The sequence below is a fragment of the Venturia canescens genome, chromosome 3 (genome assembly GCF_019457755.1).
Source record: "Venturia canescens isolate UGA chromosome 3, ASM1945775v1, whole genome shotgun sequence".
Taxonomy (NCBI): Eukaryota; Metazoa; Arthropoda; class Insecta; order Hymenoptera; family Ichneumonidae; genus Venturia; species Venturia canescens.
This window is the reverse complement of record NC_057423.1, coordinates 16,416,004-16,432,948: the sequence shown is the minus strand read 5'-3', so window position 1 is coordinate 16,432,948 and position 16,945 is coordinate 16,416,004. Positions and strand designations below refer to the sequence as shown.

General features: G+C 34.0%; 1 protein-coding gene and 1 long non-coding RNA gene across 2 annotated transcripts in view; one reads left to right on the top strand and one right to left on the bottom strand.

Moving 5' to 3' along the window:
- The window catches only part of LOC122408304 (transposon Tf2-1 polyprotein), a 240,796-nt gene that overhangs the window by 79,074 nt on the left and 144,777 nt on the right, over positions 1 to 16,945 (top strand). The gene's annotated exons all lie outside the window — the stretch shown is intronic.
- On the bottom strand, positions 10,066 to 10,583 carry LOC122408312 (uncharacterized). The gene is made up of 2 exons (XR_006260440.1): positions 10,435 to 10,583; positions 10,066 to 10,324 (listed from the first exon to the last, which is right to left on the bottom strand). It is a non-coding gene; the product is annotated as an uncharacterized lncRNA (long non-coding RNA).

The following is a 16,945-nucleotide window of genomic DNA, read 5'->3' as shown; positions in this document are numbered from 1 at the left end:
GTTGAAGATATGGTCGTCTTTTTTCGCAAATGTTAGCAATAATTTGTTGACGTTCAAGATTACCAGCTGGTAACACAATAAATTTTTTTACATCTTCTTCGCTGGAATAAACTGTTTCTAAATGTCTTGCAATTTTAGTTTGCATTTTATGGCAATAAAAACAGAAATGTTTTTTTGTAACAATTGTTTCCAAATTTTCCACTATAAGTTCATTGTCGTCGGGAGCAGACTTTAAACCCCGATTCATATCCAAAGTTATCTCCAAAGTGTCGTGCGTGCTATTATTTTGGGATCTTTCAAATGTTCGATTATCGCCATTGACAGAGCTGTCGGTGCTTGCAGAGTCTTGTTCAGGATCGTAGTTCTCATCTACATCTTCATCATTTTCTGAGGCTGAGATTTCATCGTTCACAGCATTTCGTGCGTTGCTTGTGCTAGAACATTCAGATGTTTCGGACGGTTCGATATTTTCTTTTTCAGATTGATCCAATCCGTGCATGGTTGAATGACTGATTGGTGGACTATTATTATTCAAATAGTCCGAGCTGAATTGTAATGAATTGTCATCCTTGACAACATTATCGCCGGAAGCAAAATTCGTTTTCGTATCGGTATTTTGTAGACCGTTGAAAATGCGGTCGAAACAACTTTCGTTGTTTGAGCCAGATGGTGATGAATCTATGGAAGCGGATTGTTCATTTGTAATTCCCAATATCCCCGACATAAGATTTTTATTTTCAATAAAATATGGCTCAACGTCGTTTTCGGTCAGTTTGGGATTTTGATCGTATGATTCGGTTAGAGGTCCGATTATCAACGATTCTTTTGCATTACCATTATCATCGTAGTCTGGAGCTGTTTCTGCGAATCGGAACAAATTGATATCATTTTCTGAACAAGGAATCGTAAATTCAACTGGCAGCAGATCAATATCCGATAAATTCACCGGATGGACGCTGACTAAGTTCGTCGCAATGTTTGTCAAATTTTCTTCATAGTGACCTTCATTACCATTAGATTCCGGATATGTATTGCCTTCTTTTTGATCAATACTTTTACCCATAACTAAATTCTCAGTACATTTGTTAAAAACATTTTTCGACAGTGCATCGGAGCTTTTTTCTGTTATCTTATGAATTTGGTTTTCTTCAGATATTTTTACTTCTTCTTGTGCGTAAACGTTTTGTGTTTGTTCATTATTCGCCTTTGCAAAGTAAGTGTTCTCTTTTAAATCAATATTCATCTGTTTTATTAAACTCTGCGACTCGTCACTTTCATGTACCAATTTTTTTCCTGAGTTAATCATATGTTTTCCGATGGACGAATATTCGGTGTCAATGATCCTTACGTTAACCACACGTATTCCTTTTTTTAAATTGTCTTCTGATTGCGTGGTTAATAATTGGTCATCTTTGACGAAATCCGTATTTTTGCACGTAACATGGCTACATTCTTCACCTTCATTACCATTAGTTTGCTGACAAAAGTTGCTTTCCTTTTGATCAATACTTTCGCTTACGACCAAATTTTCAATGCCTTCGTCGGGATTAACTTCCGGCAAGTCAGCTAGACTATTCTCTTTGATGGTATGTGATTTTTTTCGAAAGTTGATTTTGTGTCTTCCTCTTCCGTATAAACATTTCGTTCTTGTCGATTATTTGACTGTGCAGTGTAACAATGATCCAGCCCTTTTGAATATTTTTTTGTCTGCTCACTGGAATGTTGCAGCTCTTCATTTCGGTTCTTCAATTCTTTTTTCGGGTAAACCACCCTCTTCTCGATGACTGAGCCTTTAGCGTTGGCGACTTTATCTTTTCGATGAACCTTTATTTCAAGACATTCGGTCGCTGGTGTTAAATTGGTGATCTGCATTTTTTTTAGTTGTAGAAAATGAGATGGTTTATCTGTAAGATGGAAAATTGTACATGAGCGAATATGTATATGTCAACACTCTTCAACTCAACTGGCCATTTGAAAAAAATGTTTTATACGATTATCATTATAATTAATCGTTTTATACGACTTGTAACCATACATATCATATATAGAAAGATGAGGACCGTCCTCAAAATAACCAAAAGACTTTGAAATCGACATTATATGAAATGACGAGGCTTCAAAATATTCTTTATATAGACATATGTGTATAACTTCTAACTCATGTATACTGAAGTATTAAGTATACTTCAAGGACTTTTTTATGTATATAATGTTTTTTTTCAGGACTGCTATTCATTTCAAGAACGGTCCTCGAAATTGGTTCCTTTCGAACAGTCTGTAGTCCTCAAAGTCAACGTTAGATGCGAACTAAGCAGACCTCGAAATATCCTTTTTTCACCATCCGAATGTGACACCAAAATTTAGATGTGAAGAAAAGTATATTTCGAGGTGTTTCCAGTTGACATGTAATATTGACTTTAAAGACTACATACGATTTGACGGAAACCAATATCGAGGAGCGTTCTTGAATAAATGCTCAGCAGTTCTCAAAAAAAAAAAACATTCTACCGATAACACAGTCCTCGAAGTATACTTAGTATTACTATTTTACTTTTGCAAAAAATTTTTGTATTGAATGGATTCAGTTAAAACTTTCGATTGCTAATTATCTCCTTGGTTTGAAAAAAATATATAGCGGACATAATTGATAGAACAGCATAATCATGTTTTGTACGTCAAATTGGAACCGATCTTATAATTGAGTTTCAAATTAAATGTCCGTATGTCATGGAAAATTAAGAATAGACAGATTTAAAGTATGCATCATAATTGAAAAATCAAGATCAATATAAGATAGAGCGAACAAAGTGTGTATGACTAAATTACCATGTCGCATGATGAATTTAAAGGAAAACACATTTCGACAGAAATATTTTGGTGACTACACAATACATAATGCGGAGATAATATTTATATCAATACATTTTTTAGCAGTCTTACCAAAAAAACCTTTTTTTTTATCCCTTTGTCCAAGCGAGAAACTGTCAATAGTGTGATTCAATCGTTCAAGTGACAATATGCTCTCCTCGACATATACAATCTCACAACCTACAGAACATCATATTTAAGAATTAGAAATACTCTCATACCTGAATTAAATAATAAACACAGTCTGAGTGCGAAATATTCTTGAGCTCGCTTCGTCAAAGATAGCTATGAATATAAAGCGGCACAAATAATTTCTGTTTTGGAATCGTTGATGTTTTATTCACACTGTGAAATTTACAAACCTTCATCTTCGGAAAGATTTTCGACAGCTTTCGTATATGGCACTTTCTTTTCTTGCGAAACAGAATATTTTTCTTCAATGCATTCATCGCTGTCTTCTAAATGATTTTTCACATTTTGCAAAATCTTTTCATCATCTACACAAAAAAAGAAATGTTTCGCTTTTACATAGTATTCGAATAAAACATAATGACATCGAACATAACCTATTTGTACTTACTGCAAACTGCTAAAACTCGTGCACTGTATCTTTTCTTGTCAGTATATCGCACTGAACACTTTTTTGTTTTGCCGATGAAAATATCATTTGTACGACAAATATACAGAACTTGGTCTGTAAACAATACTAGTGCACTCATGGTCGTATAGCCTGATTGTTGCAAAATACCACAGCAAAGTGACGAGCGATAGGATATTCGCACTCCTCAGTTGTATGGTTCGAAGTGGGGGATCCCCAAGACACCGTAATTCAGAAGGAAATCCAGAAGCCGACATTATCAACCGGTATTAACGATATCCTAGATGACCTAACAATCACACACCCTCGGTACGATCAAAATATGAATGGATGATTTGTGACTCGAAAATATAAAATATACAGCAAAAAAAAAATTTTCCCCCTTGCACAAAATCCTTTATTATAAATTTGTAAATGAGAAATCTATTGAAAATCGATAATAAAATACTCCACACATTCTATCGAATAGTGGAGCACCATAGAACCTCTTTCTCTCCCTTTACGAAATATTCGTGTTTATAAAAGTGACCGATTTTCAATCCTAATATTAGTGTTTTTAGGGGAATATGACACTGTGCTTTTACAGATAATGCCATTTTACGATGATAGAATTTTTCAGAAAGATTTCTGTCAATTCGTCATTTGACTGTTATTATGACCAATAGAACTCAAAAGTATTATAAAAGGTGCATCAGCTCCCATGAAATTCATGAAGCACGAGTACTGGCCACTTCTAGAGAAAACAGAAGCTTTATGATTGAAAGATATACTACACTCTTTCATTTTATGACTTAGCGAGTAATATTCGGTTAAAGAAAGTATACTTTGAAGCCCACTCTACTCAATATAGTGTAGTCTTCAAAGACTGTAGGTTTTTTTTCGAAGACTGTCCTCAAAATGTACACTACGTTCGTGAAACGGTCTCCAAAGTATACTTTTTATCCATGTTCTATACGTCATGCTTAAATCTGAATAAAGTATATTTCAAGACCCTTTCATTTAAATGGTGTTGAGTTTGAGCACTGCTGACTGTTTTTGTTGCTTTTAAGAAGCTACGGATTGGTATTCTGACTATTGACTTTTTCACAATAGCCTCGATGCTAACGTCTTACTTTATAGCAATTCTTGATACTGAAATATTTTTAGCCGATACTGAAATATTTTGGTACTCAATTTAATTTCGTTGAAGATTTTTGAATAATCTAATATGAATTATAAACCTTAAAATGAGCATAATGGATACGTGATGCCTGAATAGGTTTTTATCGCAGAAATTTTATTGAGAAATAGGTTTTTATCGCAGTTTGGATGTGCGTGAAGGAACCCATGTTTCTTGAAGAATGTTTTAAACCTGACATCACAAGCATGAATACTGTAAAAAACTAGAGACAAGTACATTTATGTTTTTTGAGCAGTCACCTGTAAAATCATGGAAATCAATGATTGTAAGACTTTTCATTCAAGAAAGAAAACGTTTTCAAATATATACAAAAGTTGCCAAGTACGTCGGATTACGAACATGATTTATGATTCCATTTTTCAAAAAATGTACTGCTGTTTATATGATAAATATATGTTCGATTCTATACAATTGTACTGAAAACTTCGTAAAACAGCCTTAAAAAAAATTAGAAACTCTGCATCATACATTTTTCAATGTCAAAGCACTCGGAGTTGTGTGATCTTCGGCAGGCTGTAAAGAGTGATGGAAGTTCGGGCCAAGAAATTCCTCGAAGCGGGTCTTTCTAGATATAAAGAACTACTCTCATCTAAATTTTTGTGAACATTGGAGTTGATAGAAATCCGTGGTGCACGGTCAAAGATAGCGATTTTTCGTCAAATTTCGAAAAAGACCAACTTTGGAATGATATTTCTCTAGGCTTCTTCACGCAATCCAAATTTTCGGCATGACTCACTTGAAAGGTATAAAAAATGAAAAAAATGAGCCGTATTAGAAGTCAATTAAGCTAGAAAGAAGCCTGTAGCATCAATTTGAAAATGGTCATTTTATTGAAATTTTCAATTCATTGAAAATGGTCATTTTATTGAAATTTTCAATTCATTTAACGTGGTCACAATGAAAGGCCTCTTGATCTGGACGACTGGACCCCGTTTTTCTATAATCTAGATGGTATACTAAAGGAAATGGAACCAGTCTTATTTGACTTGAACGTAAAGTTTTTGTGAACCATCATCTTAAAAAGAGGCAAAAATGGTCATTTTTTGATATTTATAAGGCTCGTTCTCGTGACCTTGAGCACTTAGAGACTTGAAATTTGATATTTGGGGATAGTTTTTAAGGTACTTCGAAGTACCCAAGTTTGAGCAAAATCGAAATACCCCTCCCGAGAAATTGGGCGAAATCCAATGGATCTACTCATATATATTAGGGCGGCGCAGAAAAAATCGAATATTTTTTTTTCAGGGTCTCCTATAAAAATATGTTAATTTATCATATTTCAAAGGCCCCCTCCAAAAATCAAGTCAACAAAAAAATTTTTTAAGATTTTTAAAAATTCCAAAAATAGTCGAAATTTGAATTTTTTTATATAAAAATTTTTTTTGCTCGATACACCGAAATATTGTCCAGAAAAAACCAATGATTTTTTGAAATTTTTAACTCAAAATATTCATTTTAAAAGGTCGCTCATAATTAATTTCATCTTTTATATGCTTTGCTTTCGATGCTTCGGGAAATCTTTAAATATTTATATTGATTATTCATTTTAATATTCGCTTTCAATAAGTAAGATAATGGTTTGAAATACACAATGAGATGGAGGAAAAATCTGACCTAACAAGGTATGATTCTACAATAGGTCGATATTTTTATTTAAACAATTCACATAATTACGAGAACTAGTTAGCAGAGAAAATGTAATTATGAATAGAGCATGCCTGTTTAATCAAAACATTTATTGACTCTTATAATGAGTGAATTTGGTGATATTTGGTGAATTTGGTGAATTTGGTCATACTGAGTGATCTTTCGAACAATTTGTTTTAATAATTATCAAACAGATTTTACCAACAAAAATACTTCGAATTGTTATTTGCGAACAAGTACTTTATAATTGAATGAAAGCAAAAATAGAACTCTATCGCGTCATGTAGTTTAAGGGTAGGGTTTCAGTAGGAAACCAGGCGATTCTCCATCGTGTCATTTGCCCCTAAAATATAGATATACTCCACCGTTGTATGGCTGTCAACGGTATATCTATATATTGGGAGCAAATGACACGATGGAGAATCGCCCGGTGTCCTACTAAAACCCAGTCAGTTTAAGTACGAATTGTTGTGAGTGTAAATGATTCTCGAAAGTAGAGTTGAATGAACAGTATGCGCGTGAGAATGGATTGTGTGTTATTATAGCCTAAGACGCATCGACGACTATATTTTGAACTTTGTAATTTCTTGTAGCCCGAACCCAAGTCATTTTCACATAGTGGGTGACTGGGTTGTTGCTGCAGCTTAAAGAGTTTCAATTAAACAAAAATTTAGTCTGTGTAAACATCCCGAAATATTCAATATTCTAACCGACCGAATTCCTTGAATCATAGAGAACGAGAGTGGAACTTACCCAAAATAAAAATAATAATAAACTGCTCGTGCTTTTCATGAGTAAGTTAACTTCGAGCATTAGCACTGCTCTAAACGTAACCCTGCTATGAAATCATTGAGTAGTAACGCCCGAACAAAAATATAACGATTAACTGGTCAGCAACTTGGAGAGGTTTTTTTTCGATTAACTCCAAATGTTAGGACAATACTCTAGAAATATTTGACTATAAAAAAAAAAAACGTTTTTTTTTAATACCATCCCTTGACGTTATTTTTACTCTTTCATAAATTACCACCTTCAAAACCTGCATTTAACATTAAAAAATCATCGGTTTTTGCCTCTCATTTTTTTTTCAGGAGCTGTGTGAAATTACTAAGTAAGTTTTTCAGCATCAAATTAAAATGGACAAAAAAAGTAGAAAAAAACACATTTTTGGATTCAGCGAATCGTTGATCTAGCAAAGAGCAGATTTTCTGATTTTTAATAGCTCCAACCAGCTCGAACTCTGTAGAAAAAAATATAAGCGTCTATATTGATCGGATTTCCAATAGTTATTCTTGGTCCAGTGCAACACAGTAGATCATTCGGGAGCAGTGGCTGTCAGCAAAACTCTAGGGAGATAGAGGGGCCTCGCAGGAATAGGAACGGTGAAAAGTGGCAAGGGAACAGTGGGGTTGAACCGGGATGGATTCGATGGAATTCGATGAAACTCTGAAGGTTGTTTGCAGGAACAATAAGAACAAATAAAGAAAATGTATGAGAAAAATGGGCCCACGATGAATCAAACTCAGAGACGGGTCACGCTGTATTAGAAAAACAAACAGTGTTAGAAAAACAAGAAAATTAGATTTACGAAAAAAATAGCTCTACTTTAGAAATAGAAAAACTATTAATAATGATGATTGAGAATTTCGAAAATATTTTTTACATTATTACGTTTTCGAAGTACAAAACTGCTGCTTTACATGCATCGACATCTTAATAAAATTTGATATTATCATACAAGTTTCATTTTAATTGTTATTTTCTCAAGGCCTGAAAAATATCGTTAGCCGCAATGGCTCTTCATTAAAATACAATTAAAATCCGAATACATATTTGCATTTGCAACCAAATTGTGAACAAAATTCAACTTTTTTCATTTATCTCGCCTACGTTTTTTACCTAACTACATTTTTACAAACTTTTCCCGGACCATTTTTTGGCTACACGCGAAATCCGAAAATGGATAAAAAAATAGTCTATCTTTGTAAAACGTGGAGATTTCGTTAAAAACTTGAAATAACGTATGAAATCCTTGACCTGATGGAAATGCAGAAAGTACAAATAAATTTGAAATAGCTAACGCTGAATGAAACCTATATTATTCATTAGTATTGACTAACCCACAATTGAGTGGCCTTCATAAATAATTTGAATAATATTCCCTGCGTTCTCGTATATACCAGACCAATCTTTGAGTTTTGCGGCCTCGATGTGGTGGACCGACACACTCGTCCTCCTCCCCATTCAACACCCTCTGGAGGGTCGAATCTATACCCATATAAAGCATCATGATTTCTAGGAGATTGTCAGAACGGTCAGGCATCCCAACCACATAGGTTTATTTCCGTTAGAGTCGTGGAAATAACTGTATATGTATATTTTGAAACCTGTTTGGGCGAAAAACTTGAATGCGTGTTATTGAAATTTAGTTATTCATTACACCTAAGAAAAAATTTATTCGACCAGAATATTCAACATAGGAACATCGCAAGTTCTAATTCATCTTAGTTCAACGAAACTGTTTCTTATTCTTGAATTATAGCAAACCATCATTGTGTCAACTAATAACCTATTCACGTGAATTTGATTGGACTATTCTCCGGTTGAACTTTATAGCATAAATAGTTGAGTGCCAATTCAGAGACATTGAACTATTACTAACGTCGAATGCAAAACAAAAAGTGATTTTGGCGCCATTGAACGAAATTAAGACTTCGCCGCTATTTACGAAGTGACGTGACAAGGTGAATACACACAAAAATAGCTATTTAATACTACATAATTGATTGGACAATTTCTCGCGTGTAGTTGTTTTCTTTTCGGTTGTTCTCTTTCTGAAAAAATTTCATTTTTTCTAGCCAGTATTTTTTTTTTTATTTAGTGAAAATCTTATATGGCTTATATACAAAGATAAAATCTACCGTCTACTACTATTCACGAGTTTATTTTCAAGAAATTTTAAACTCCATTCAACATCAATTTTAGAGAATAGAAATACTTATAGGTGGTATAAATTAAATGTTCAGAAGTTGAGGACAATAGAGCGTTGTAATCTATAACCTATTATATAGAAAATGCATCGAGTCTAATTTCAACGTGTATGCTAAAAATGTTTATTTAATATTCAATAGAATGATTCTCAATCAGTGACGATAAATCTTTAATGAAGATCATGTTTAAAACTGTGCTCGTGACTGCATACAATTATTTTTTTTTCACTATAATATTTTTCATAAGTTCAAATATTCCATTTAGTTTACAAAGTACAGCTAGTTCTGAATAAGAACAATTTTCGTTCTTAAAATTTGTGGGTTAAATTAATCTCGCAATGTCGGAAATTCAGGTTTTGATAAATTATGAATTATTCTTAGAATTCATGGAATCCCCTTCTTTCAATTCAGAAATTGAAGGCCAGGAAAAAAACCAGTTTGAACCTTGCTCAAATCCTCTGTACTCGCATATGACGGTTTTCCAACCACTCATTTTTCGAAACCGCTTTGATAAAACAATAAGTCGAATAAAATATTTGGATTTTATGGCATACTCCATTACATTATTATTATCCATTATCTTGTATTACGTTATTTCATTAACGATCATAATATATGTATTTTATATTAATTAAAATATCAATAATTAAATCGAAGGAATTCATTCACTTTCGCACGCCTCATGAGCAGCAAGTCTGCATAATTTTCACGTCGTATCGATCCTTTCTAGACATATTAACGATGTTATTCGGGAGGATGTATATTGAGCCAAAACAAGATGATTGAATACAAGCTGTTTCTTTAAGCTGTGACTGATATACACGTATACACGATGATATACACGATGGCAAACATAATTTTCCAGATATTCTTTTTATACGATACTAGTAACAATGCGGGTGCGTAGCGCCCGCTTTGATTATTGTTAGTGTTTGAAAGAAACATCTTCATTTTATATTACTTCCAGTAACCACTACTTTTTTAACACCTTTGCTGATCAGTTTTGAGCCCTCGATATTGTCGATGTACCCAGTGAAATAGCTGAAAAAATTTGACGAAAGAGTAATTAATTATTAATATATTTTCTAATTATCGTAATTTTTTTCATCATGTCCTCGTCATTTTTTAAAAGGATTTATAATGGTACGTACATAGTTTCGTCTCTCGCAATAAATTCATCGATTTCTATATTACTCGTAAATTCTTCAGTTGTCGTAAATTCTCCCGCCGTTGAAGTTGTCGTTTTGCTTCTTATTACTTCCACTTAATTTCTTCACTTTTGTTAACTAATTGTCACTCTATATCGATAAATATATTCGCGATTCGAGATCGTGAAAAAATGTATCACTTTCTAACATTTATCCTATACTCGTGCTTGGCGGCAATTAATCATGCTCATGACAACGACCGTGGAAACGAACAGGGGCCTCACATTCGACACCGATATGTAGCAAACCTGCATGGCAACAAATAAACAAAACCATGGCAACGAATAGAAGCTTTAAATTTCGATATATCGAAATGTCTTTTTTAAGACAGAACTAAAAAAAATATTCGTTCATGAAAAATCAGTTCAAGGAATAGAATTTAAAAAACATTCAAAAAGTAATTTTTTATCATTTTATAAAAATTACTTCACCTTTTTTTTATATATAAAATCTATATTAAATCCGCTGAGAGGTCGCATACTTTCTTATTTTTATATTACCTCCAGGTTGGTCATCTAGAGTCACGGTAGTGACTCGGAGATAAAAGACTCCTTACAGGGCCGATCGCAATTCCAATTGTTATTGAAATTTTCGTTTTCCCCGATCATTAATCCCTTTCTATGGTCTATATATGGGTCATTCCATACCAAACCGACCAATCCGTGACCCCGACCATTTTTGATTTTGCTGAAAATTTTCTATTATTTTGTACCTACTGAAAGAAGTCGTTCCTAATTTTTTTAGATTTTTTCCCCAACTCATCTGATCATAATATCTTTTTCAAAATTTCGTACAATTTTTTTGTGAACGCCCATAACTTCTTCGATAACAGAGATATCGAATTAGAACAGTAGGTCATTTTTTTCGTCTTAAGTTGTAGTTTTATGAAAAAAAATACAAAAAAAATAACAAAATGAATTTTTATACTTTTTTTTTAGTTTTAAACCAAAAATATTTTTTTTTCAAACTTGGATCGTTTTGATTTTCTTTTTTAAATTCACCACGTTTTAATAGACCTTTTTACACATGCAAAAAAATGTTTAGCTTGTGCCATTCTTACTTTTTTTTCTATTTTCTACCACGTGTCAAGCAAAAAAGCGTGTTTCCTCCTTGAATGGACACCGCAAGTAGAGTTATTTGATTCAAAATTATTCCAATTGTATATATTAATCGGTTTGAACACATTTAAATCACTACGTATACTAACGGGGCAAAGTTTCCGGACAAAAATCCAGAAAAGTTAAATGAAATGTTAACAGGGAAAAAAGTAATCTTTTTTTATTTATAATTCATTAGAATTTCATCACATTATTGTCGAAAATTTTTTTAACCTGAAATATTTACTCTCGGCGTTGATCCGGGTTTTTTTGTGAACTATGGAGACGTGCTAAAATATCTAAAGTAAAAGAAGATTCATTTTTATATTTGAATTTTTCATTAATAAATATCTTGAAAACCTTATTGATAAAATTTCGGAAAAAAGTCAGATAAAATTTTAATGAATTGAAAAAGGACAAAAAAAAATTTCTTTTCCTGTCAAAATTTCATAAAAAGAATCCCATCGTTTTCGAGTTACGACATTCGATGTACTTGAGGTTCTACTTAAAAAATAATTAAGGAAGAAATTTCTGAAAAAAAAATATTTAAAAACGTCCAATGCCTAAAACAATTACAAACGCAACTTTTTTTATTTTTGGAATATCCTGTGAAACCTAATAGTTCTGGTGGTACGCGACAGTTTTAAAAATTTGTCTTCTGCTTGTAAAAACGTGATAATTTTGCAAAAAATGATAGCAATAAATTTTTCCAATTACAAAATTGAAGCTAAGAACCTTCGAGGACTCGTTTGCAGAATTGAGGACAAAAAATTGTATCTAGAAAGAAAATATAAAGGGTAAAAAAACGGACGTTTTTGAAATGACGTAATAACCACAAAAAAGATCGTAGACGTAGAGACAATAAAAAAAAAAACAAAAATAAAACGGAATCTCTTCTCTATTACTTGCGCTGCCCATTCAAGGAGGAAAAACGTTTTTTTGCTTAACACGAGGTAAAAAATAGAAAAAATAAGTAACAAATTATGAATATCACAAGCTAAAAATTTTTCTGTATGTGTAAAAAGTTCCATTAATACGTGGTGAATTTTTTGAAAAAAATCAAAACGGTCCAAGTTTGAAAAAAAGTATATTTTTGGTTAAAAATTTTTAAAAAAGTATAAAAATTCATTTTGTTATTTTTTTTCTATTTTTTTCATAAAACTACAACTTGAGACGAAAAAAATGACCTACTATTCTAATTCGATATCTCTGTTATCGAAGAAGATATGGGCGTTCACAAAAAAATTGTACGAAATTTTGAAAAAGATATTATGATCAGATGAGTTGGGGGAAAAAAATCTAAAAAAATTAGAAACGACTGCTTTCAGTAGTTACAAAATAATAGGAAATTTTCAGCAAAATCAAAAATGGTCGGGGTCACAGATTGGTCGGTTTGGTATGGAATGACCCATATGATATCAAATTTTTCTACTGAAAAAAATATTAAAAATTTTTTTTAGTGTATCGTGATTAACAAAGCATTAATATCCATGACGTCACGAGTATAGTTTAAATCATGATCTTTAATGTGTTGAAAGATTTGTTGTATTATGCTCAGAGGTTCTCTATTGGGAAGCAGCCAAAAAAGAAGCCTAAAACAGCAGATTTTTCTATTTGAGTTGAAAAATTTTTTAAATCAATTATTCGACTCAAAAATGCCATAGAAAAAACCGTGCAGTAAAACGACCAATTGTTTTGTAAATTGCTATTTTTTCCTGAACTGAGAAAGTTTGCGCATTTTTAACTCTGATAAAACATGGATATTTAGTATAAATTCAATAACAATACAATTGTATTTTACTCTTGACTCGAATTGTTATTAATTAATGAATTACTGTTCCTATTCAATTTTCAAAAACTCTTCAACGATTGTCAGAGTACTATGAATATGCTATAGTGGATATGATAGTGGAAATTCCGTCTATCTTTTCTGTTAAGTGAAAGATCATTTTTTTGTGGCAAGAATGACCATGAATGTGACTTGTGCATAAAACAAAACTGAATTGATTCCCAATTTATGGTGAACATCCACGTTTTAATGAGTATAAACTATCACTTACAATAATCATCAATTCGTTCCACCTAAATTGCTAATCATTTACAGTAATTAGTTCCAAACACAATGGCCAGAGTGGAACTCATAAATTTTTTTTCACCAAATGTTGCCTATCTGTCAGAGCTTAAAGAACGTAAGACCACTTAAATATTCCAAACAAGTGTTGCAACTCCCTAGCATCGTCTGCGATCAATATATGATTACGTATGCATAGGTCAAATAAACGCATCACTATATTAAAAATAGTATATTACACTCGTAACTCTTACCTTACCGCTTAATATGGGCCAGTTTGAATGTGAGGAAAGGGTAAATTATACTCGTCTTAGAACGCGTTTTCTAAATCCTCGTTTGCGTGCATTCGGGGGAGAGAAAGAGGTGACCAAGAGCCCGGTATATCGTACAATGCATGCACAATCACACTGGTTAATCAAATTTTATTTATCTAAAGCTTCCAAACTTACCCCTTTTTCGCCGTCCAGACGGCGGGGACCCCTGTACTTTGGAGCAATCGGTAAAATATAACTAGGAGAAATCGGGATTCTAGGTGAAAGAATAACGCTCTTGTTATAAAATTCTCCCTCGGATTTAGTTTGGTAGCATGTAGAGTACGCTAGATTGTACAATATGAATTCACTTCGGTATGCGTTTACCACGCCGTAAAATTTCAATTCAATATTTTCCGTAACTATGTAATAATGCAAAAAAATCGTCTAACTGACGTACAAAAAAAATCTCTACTATTGCGTCTGACCGACGTCTTTAAATCTTAGCTCTCTAATTCTGCGTGTAACCGACATCTCTGAATCTTCTCTGCCTAATGTTGGGCCTTCTGCATAGATCATAGATCTCGTATCAAGAGAAGTATTCGAAATCGATGAGTGGGGTCGAAGTGCGTGAACTCGTGCGCCCTGTGCGTAAAATCGATACACGCTTCGCTGCTTGGGTCGGAGCATTGCGCGATCGCTGGCGCGACGTAAGAGAGATTCAACTCTCAAGCGCATGTGATAAATATTTAAGAAAAAAAATAACTAGACATTACTATTCCTCCGACAATTGTCTAACCATGACCATACTTTCGTAATACGCTAACGGCACAGTAGCACGTTATACCAAAAAAAGAATGACGGTTCATCACACACTACAGAGGGCCTCAAATGCACCACAGAGGCCCTCAATAATGAGGGCTGGAAGCATTATGACGCACAGTGCAGGAATTTCAAACGTCTGCCCATGTAGTGTATGCTATTTTTCTTTACAGCCGGTCAAAAGTACGTTTTTTTCGAAATATGCATCAATACAAAAAAAAAGTAAATATAATTAGAGTGAAATGGCAACAATAATGAGTTCAAACTTATGCCATATTTTTTATTTCAGGTTATAAATAACGGAACAAGCATAAATAATTATAATCGAACGATACACTTGTTAGATTTTTTATAAAAGATTTCATAGCATGTTTTTGTTTTTATCTTTTCCATCTTAAATCTTTCTTCAAATCTTTTCATTAACGCGTGCGTGCCTTCCATCAAATATTTACAAACTCTTTCGCCTTGTCAAAACTAAACGTAAGGAGCTCGGCCTTGAAGCTATTTGGGCCTCATCAAACTGTGTTAATGCTCGTAAATCGAATCATTCTCAGGTGTTCAAATTGTATTCTGACTCTGATCTCTCTCAGTTGACTGACTACTCTCGCTCACCCCTTGTTATCAGCTTACTTCTAAGGCGGTCACTAGCAGAAACGTCTCCTCCCACATCGCTGTTGCATCTTTTAACATGAATTCTCTACTTGGTCACATCAACGACGTTCGCTCTCGTTTTTCTGACTCATCCTTTCACACTTGCTTTTCAGCGTTCTCTCACAGCTACGCTTAATCTAATTGCTCCTTATCGCTCTTTCGTTGTTCTTAAACATCCTGTTCCATGGGTCACTGACCTTCTCAAGGCTTGAATCAAACAACGTAGTATTCTTAATAAGCGTGCCAAGAGATCCGGCTCTATTCTTGCTCTTGCAATTTATCGCCAGTTCAGAGACGAGCTCATTGCCGATCTGAGAGTGGCCAAAAACAATTATTATCAACATAGATTGTTGACTGCCTCCAATCCCTCAGTTCTGTGGAGAGAACTCTCCTCCCTTGGCCTTGTCAAATCTTCCCCCTCTTCTCCATGCGCCTATTTCTCTACTGATCAGTTGAATTCTTTTTTTGCCTCGATCTCGAGTTATTCTCCTCCATGTGACTTCACATCTTTCATTAATGCTGTTACTCATCTTATCCCCACTCACCCTGAATTTTTTTGCACAGTGTCCTCTTCCGATCTCCTCAATTATTAATTCCACTCGCACCTCTCTTACTGAGGGCCCAGACGGTATTTCTCTATTCTCCTTACATAAATCTATTCCTCAACTCTCTGACCTTCTTGCATCCGTTTTCAACTGCTCTTTTTCCATCCGACACTTCCCTTCACCTTGGAAGCGTGCTTTTATTCGTCCTCTACTGAAGGTTAATCCTCCTCGTTCAGAATCTGACTGCCGGCCCATTGCTAATTTATGCGAACTCTCTAAAATAATCGAGAAAATTGCCCTCGATCAGATTACTTCTTATTTCCACCGTCATTCTATCCTCGACGAACGTCAGTCTGGCTTTCGTAAAGGTTTTTCCACCCAGACCGCTCTCCTTCGCATTTGTTCAGATGTTCGGAGGGCGGTTGATGAACGAAAATGGACTATTCTTGTTCTTTTTGATTTTAGTAAAGCCTTTGACACGGTTCCTCACCTCAATCTTTTGCTCAAACTACGTCGTCTAGGCTTTTCTATTGACGCCCTATGTTGGATCTTCTCCTACTTGACTGATCGTTCTCAAGTTGTCATAACAGACAATAATAACTGCTCTTCTTTTATCAAAACTACTTCTGGAGTACCCCAAGGTTCCGTCCTTGGTCCGCTCTTATTTATTCTATATTTAAATGATATCTCCAGAGATCTGTGTTACTGTCAGCACATGGTCTATGCCGATGAACACAGATTTACCTCTTATGCTCTCCTTCTGATCTCACTTCTGTTGTCACCAAAATCACCTATGATGTGGGTGTTGTTACTAAATACGCCGACTCCAATGGTCTGAAACTAAATTTCTCAAAGACTCAAGTTCTCATCCTTGGCAGTAGCACTTACATTAATCAGCTTGATTACAACTCTCTTCCTCCTATTGCTGTAAATGGCGAAATTCTCCCTTATGTCAAAGTAGCCAGAAATCTGGGTGTCGTAATATCTGCTGTCCTTTCCTGGCACAATCATATCTCA